The sequence below is a fragment of the Symphalangus syndactylus genome, chromosome 8, assembly GCF_028878055.3.
Source record: "Symphalangus syndactylus isolate Jambi chromosome 8, NHGRI_mSymSyn1-v2.1_pri, whole genome shotgun sequence".
In the NCBI taxonomy this organism is placed as follows: domain Eukaryota; kingdom Metazoa; phylum Chordata; class Mammalia; order Primates; family Hylobatidae; genus Symphalangus; species Symphalangus syndactylus.
This window is the reverse complement of record NC_072430.2, coordinates 63,311,980-63,319,186: the sequence shown is the minus strand read 5'-3', so window position 1 is coordinate 63,319,186 and position 7,207 is coordinate 63,311,980. Positions and strand designations below refer to the sequence as shown.

Sequence of the window (7,207 nt, the reverse complement as noted above, 5' to 3'; positions counted from 1 at the left end):
TTTTTTTTTCCTGAGCTAGGATCTTGTTCTGTCATGACCAGGCTGGAGTGCAGTGGCTCACTGCAGCCTTGAACTCCTGGCCTCAAGCAATCCTCCTGCCTCAGCCTCCCATTTACTGGGATTACAGGTATGAGCCACCATGCCTGGCTTTAGTTTCTATTTTCTCCTTTCTGCTTTTTCCAGATTTAATTGAGTATTTTCATAATTCCATTTTATCTTTTCCATTGACTTGTTATTTATCTCTTTTAAAGAAAAACATTTTAAATGGTTAAATAGAGTTGTAATATACTTTTCAGTTATAAAAAGTTTGATTACTTTGTATTTCCTAAAGATGGGTTGGGAGGGGGCTGTGGTTTCATTACCTTCTGAGAAAAACTTTGAGATCTTTTGGTTAAAACAGAATCTAAATAGAATGTTGAAGTATGGCATGGCATTTCCATTTTAATAGAATTTTAAAATAGCATTTCATTTGCAATCAATGAACTAACTCACACACATTTTTTTTGACATGAGAAGATTAACTCTGGGTAAAAGACTACTGTTTTGTATTTGTATGCAATAAAAATTATACAAAAAGGAAAATGCAATGAAATTTTATATTACTCTTTTCTCTATTGCTATAACTGAATATCTGCCACTAGGTAATTTATAAAGAAAAGAAATTTATTTCTTATAGTTCTGGATCCTGGAAAGTCCAAGGCCTAGGGGCTGCTTCTGGTGACTACCTTCTTGCCGGTGGGAAATCTCTGCAGAGTCCTAAGGCAACACAGGGCATCATATGGTGAGAGGGCTCATAAGAGATGGCCAAACTGGCTTTTATAACAGACCCACTCTCATGATAACTAACCCATTCCCTCAATAATCCATTAATCTAATTAACAGTCCATTCACAAGGGCAAAGCCCTCATGACATAATCATCACCCAAAGGTTCCACCCCTCAACACTGCTATACTGGGGAACAAGTTTCTGACACACAAACTTTTGAGGGACACATTTAAACGATAGCATGTTTTAAATTGTTCAACTTAATTCTCCTAAAAAGAAGTAGCCAGAAATTATACACTCTTGCTCATTAGGAAAACTGTAGAGAATTTTTCCATTCTAGAGATGTAATTCTCATTTTTGTTGAGATTACAATTCCTTTGAGATGCTGATGAATTGTGCCCAAGGAAAACACACATGCTCATCTATTCACCAAATTTTGCTTATAATTTCAAGGAATTTGCTGACTTCCTCAAGAGTCTCGAAATCCCTAGTTAGGGGACCCACCCTAAAATAAGTAATAAAGCTGTCAATGAGTATTGTGTTGTAACCATATATCTTGGTATGTAGATCATATAGCAGAAGTTTCAGGTCTGACCTGAGCTTCTTGGGTAGGGCAATGGAAACCCCTGAACTCCATTTATTGTTTAAGCAGCCCTTGGGCCAGGTCACACCCCAGGCCCAGTTCTGAGTTTTGTCACCTACTCAGTCCCTGAGCCTTAGTGTGACAACACTGTAGCCTCTTCAATGACCAAAGAAAGGTTGGATGGTGAGAGTCAGATTGCTGATCTAGATGGTCAGGAATCCCTAGAACATGTTTATCCTCTTCTGTGCTAGAATGTAGAGTCCTTCCATATGCAACACAAACAACTGCTTAAATTGCGACTACAAACCAAGACAAATTTGTTCATGAGCAAATTTTTAAGCTAACATGAAAACTATCTTTAACGCAACATAGATTCAAGCAATACCTACTTGTATTTTTAAAAGAATAGTCTCCTATTTACACTTTAAAAAGTCAGATCACAAAGTGTTTAATAGCAATGAATCTTAAACAAACCACTCCTTTCTTACTCTTCTGCTAGGTTCCAAAATCTCTCTCCAACTAGGACACCCTCCTGGATCAATCAAAAGAAAGTTATTTGATTCCTCTCAGTAAAATTTATGTAAATAAATAACACCATTGACTTTACCCTTTTACTAATTCACTTTCCATTTTTTTTTTTTTTTTTTGAGATGGAGTCTCGCTCTGTCACCCAGGCTGGAATGCAGTGGCTCGATCTTGGCTCACTACAAGCTCCGCCTCCTGGGTTCACGCCATTCTCCTGCCTCAGCCTCCCGAGTAGCTGGGACTACAGGCGCCCGCCACTGTGCCCAGCTAACTTTTTATATTTTTAGTAGAGACGGGGTTTCACCATGGTCTCGATCTCCTGACCTCGTGATCCACCCGCCTCGGCCTCCCAAAGTGCTGGGATTACAGGCGTGAGCCACCGTGCCCGACCAAGCACTTTCCATTGTTTGTATTCCATTTTTTAATGTATCTGTTCCTTTTAAAGATTTAACTATTGTCAAGATATGTATCTCATTTGCCAGAGTATAAATCCTGAAACAGCAGGAGTCTTTTCTGTCCCACCATGCTCTGATTTGAAGTAAGAATGAACTTCCCCTGAAAAAACTCATAGCCTTGCTTTGTGGCTTGCGTGCTATGGGTGGCTCTCATTTGGCCCTCTGTTCCATGACTTGTAGGCTAGTAGACCTTCACAGGAACAGAAGCCTGTTCCCCTTCGGGCTTCATGAATTCCACCTACCTCCCAATTGACAGAATGCCACATTGAAGTATTTTTAAATACTTTTAAATAGAGATGCTAGGTCAGATTTCAACTTTTATTAATACATCTACCTTCCAAATAGTAAAAAATAGTGTTTACATAACCAAAATGAATGGAACCTTGTGAAAATAATCGTTAAAGGGACTGGCTAATCCGTGGCCCAGAAACTCACTTTGGCATTTGAAAAATGGCCTGGGATTTAGTAGGGTCACTGCCAGGTTTCACCTGAGACTCATCACATGACACATCATGCTTGTGTCTGTTTCTTCAGCAAATTGGGATTTTATTATTTTTAAAGTCTCCACATCTGTAGACAAAATGTACCATATAAATACTGCCTTTCATCTTGCATACAAGTGCATGAAGATAAGTGATATTTATGATTTTAAGTCGTTTATTGTAAAATAATTTACAAATATCTTGCTGTCTTCAGTAATTAAAACAATGGAGGAACAGTTTCTTCTGACAAAGACAACAGTAAGCTAAAAACAAAGTCAGCTGGCTGAATTTTCCTTCTTTACCCCTTGTCTGAGGATGGAACTTAATTTTCATTAATCCAGAGCTACAGCACCAAAGATAATTTCAGTCAACTCTTTTGTGATGACAGCTTGGTGGGTACAGTTGAATGTCAATGTCAATCTGTCAATCATCTCAGAAGCATTCTTGCTGGTGTTGTCCATGGCTGTCATCCTGGCACTCTGCTCACTAGTGGTGGACTCCTTCAGAGAGTAGTAGATGCTGTTGGCCAGACTGTATTCCTGGTAATTTTGCAGCACATCAGCATCAATATTATAGTAGATACTCATGCTCTCGGCACTTGCAATGGTATTAAGGGAAAAGATGGGCTTTTCTTCAGTCTTATACGAGATGACAGACCTGAATTGATTGAAGATGATGGAGCCTTCATCAAATTCATATCCAGTAATTCAAGGGCAATGACTGACACATCTCCAAAAGTAGGGGGCTTTCTTCTCACTTCTTTCAATGCCACCAGAAACTGGTCAGAATGCATCCTATAAAGTATGCCCCTGATTTTGTCACCAATTCCAACAAGCATAACTTCTTTCCCAGCTGCTGTTAGTGTAGCAACCTCGCTTTTCATCTGTTTAGCAATGGAAGAATGAATAGCGCCACACAGTCTTCGATCTGAGGACACACCAATAAGGAGGTGTTTCTTGTTGTCTTCAGGCACCTCGATACCAGCTTTTTCTCCAGAGCCAAAGATCCCAATCCATATATTCGAGCTGGTTTCAGCTCTCTCTCAGCTCGGGCGTATTTTGCTGCTGCTACCATTTGCATAGACTTGGTAATTTTCTGGATGTTTTTGATGGACTTTAGTCGCCTGGTAACATCTTTCGAAGTTGTCATATTTCGAACTTGAATCCATTGTGGCTGCAAGGTCCAGGCCAACAGCCCAGTGATGCCCGCATGAGAGAACATGGTAGCTGCAGCCCTGCTGAAAGTCGGTGATATTTATGATTTAAAAAAATTATTTTCCAGCCGGGCGCAGTGGCTCATGCTTGTAATCCCAGCACTTTGGGAGGCCAAGGCGGGCGGATCATGAGGTCTGGAGATCGAAACCACCCTGGCTAACACGGTGAAACCCCGTCTCTACTAAAAATACAAAAAAATTAGCCGGACGTGGTGGCGGGCACCTGTAGTCCCAGCTGCTCGGGAGTTTGAGGCAGGAGAATGGCGTGAATCTGCGAGGCGGAGCTTGCAGTGAGCCGAGTTCGCGCCACTGCACTCCAGCCTGGGCGACAGAGCAAGACTCCATCTCAAAAACAAAAACAAACAAACAAAAATACAAAATTAACTGGCGTTAATGTGGCGCATGCTGCAAAATAATGAGGCGCATGCCTGTAATCCCAGCTACTCAGGAGGCTGAGGCAGGAGAATCACTTGAACCCAGGAGGCAGAGGTTGCGGTGAGCTGAGATCACGCCATTGCACTCCAGCCTGGGCGATAGAGCGAGACTCTGTCTCGGAAAAAAAAAAAAAAAATTATTTTCCAAATTTCCTGAATAAAAATGGTTTGAGAAAACTACATTTTCCAGGATATACTGAAGGATCCCCAAAGGAAAACAAAGGCATCCACTTTTGTACATTCATATCTTTTCATTGCTCTTTGAAATAATCAGAATGTCAGGACTTTGGCATTTCTAAGGGAACACTCTCAGGTATTCTAACCCAATAGTTTTCATTCCTCTTTATTCTTTGTAATAGTTTATACTCTATAAAAGATAAGCTTTTCTCTCACTATCAACTTTTCTTTCCACTTGATAAACAATGATGCTTTTTAATGGGTTCTGAAAGAAACTAAAATTAACCTAGATCAATTTCAGTGACTTCCTTATTTATACACCAACCTTCTTAACAATATCCTCAAAAACATCATCCAACAGAGCTCATCTATTCACCTCTGTCCTGAGCATCTTCTCTATGAACAGTAGCTCTTTATCAATTGCTTGGTAACACTAGGAAGACTTGAGTTTTCTCTTGGCGATAAGAAAAAAAAAAAACACATTCCTGTTTTGATTCTGTTATTCTGAACAAAATTAAAACTAGAAAGCAAACATTTAAAAATTGACACGATTTTCTCTTTCTTGCATATGCTATAGTTCTCACCCTAAAATGAAGGGTTGCATATGATTTCTGATATTCCAAGTTTTCCAAAATTACATGCTGTGGTGTTATAATAATAGCCTTTTTCAGTGGAACACCTAATACACTGACTTTTGGGTAAAGCACACTACTCAGGAAAAGTTAGCCACACAACATTTAGCCAATGATATTAACCATTGACAACCATGCAGTGTTGGACACTGATATATCCAAGGCATAAGTGGCTGGGATGCCCACTGAAAGTCACTTGCTAACACTTCTGCCAACTGCGGTAAGTTCAAAGAAAGCTCTCTATTCTTAAAACACTAGCACAAAGTCTCTTGCTTTTTGAATATTCAAGATTCAGAGCATAAAGGAAAATTGATAAGAAAGGAGAAAGACATAGCTAAGGAGACAGAATTTGAAGAAGGAGCAGGATCAAGATCCTCAGTTGAGGTGAAAGATCCTTTGTAGATGAGTGAAGGACAAGGCTGGAAAGGAAATTTAGCCATTTTTCACCCTCTTACAATTTGGGTTGGGGAGACGAAGAGTTGTTCATCATCTTGATTTGTACAAGACCCTTATAAATTAACAAAGTCTGCTGTAGAAAAGTTTTAAAATTTTTGTTACCAAATTTATCCATCATTTCTTTCTAACGGCTTCCAGGCTTGCATTCTGTTTAGAAAGGCTGGGCTCATTTCATTAATTCCACTGTTATAAATAAATTTACACATATCTTATTCTAGTAGTGTTATTGTTTGATTTTTAAAATATTTTAATATTTGCTCCATTTTGAGTTTATTTTATGAAAGCTGTAAAGTATGGCAAACTTCTTTCTTGATGTAATTTTATTTCAATGCAAATCTCACGCAATGTACACTTGGATCAATCAACTGATCTTTGGCTATTTACTAAAGACCTACTACATGCTAAGCCAACGAGGGATCCAAAAGAAATATAAGACATGGCAGTTGATTTCAAAGAACTTACCCTACAGTTGGGGGAAAGGACTAACACCCTGAGACAATTCCAGAACCAGACAGTGTATAATTAAGTACTAAATACTGTGGTACTGCCTAAAATTGCTGTGAAAGCTCAGAGGAAAGAGAGATCTACCTGGGCTGAAGTTGTCAGGGGAGACTTTGTAGACAAGTTGGAACTTGAATTGAATACGTATTTCTCCAAATACTAAAACAGAAAGCAACAGGCTGTGTGTATGTGTCCGCGAGTGTGTGCAGTTCAGGAGGACGCCTACTTTTCACAAAGCAACCTATCTACACAGACTAAATAGGATTTAGATATTTACTTGCAGATTTGAGACAGGATTTTAGAGCAAGAAGTGGCAGAGTAGCGACTATGGCAGTAAGAAAGACGTGCCCTGGAGAGGAGTGTTTGCCTGTGAGCCTTACTGCCCCGGCATCAGCTAGATCCTCCCATTCCCTTTGCAAAGTACCCCTGAGGTTTCACCTACCCTGATGCTGCCAGAGAGTTCTGCCCAGTGTCGACAGGCATCCCCTCAATGCCTCTTTTCATGAGCAACTGGCTGAGGCCTCTGTTCTTGCACTACTTGAGTCACTACCACTCTAACTCTTAACCAGCCCAAACATCCTCAGGTAAGTGATAAACAGGGAATATCACCACAGGATATCACTTCTACAAGTCTGTACTGCTGGTAGGAATAAAAGCTGGTTCAAATATTGCAGGAAGCAGAGGAGGGAGGGATGGGTGGTACTTACCTACACATTTCAAAAGCCTTAAGTTTTTACATATCTTTTGATCTAATCATTCAACTTCTAGGAACTTCTTATTATTTATTTATTTATCTACTTATTTAATAAAAATATATACTGTTTATTATATGGCAGGCACTGCTTTAAATATTTTTTAAGTTTACTTATTTAATCTTCATAACAATCCCATGAGTTAGGCACTATTATTATCCTCATTTTATAGTTGAGGAAAATGAAGCACAGAGACGTCAAGTAAGTTACATATGGTCACCAGCTAGTACA

At 39.5% G+C, this 7,207-nt stretch overlaps 1 pseudogene; it reads right to left on the bottom strand.

Moving 5' to 3' along the window:
• Positions 1 to 2,968: 2,968 nt before the first annotated feature.
• LOC129487873 (ATP synthase subunit gamma, mitochondrial-like) lies at positions 2,969 to 4,076 on the bottom strand (annotated as a pseudogene).
• Between the last annotated feature and the right edge of the window lie 3,131 nt (positions 4,077 to 7,207).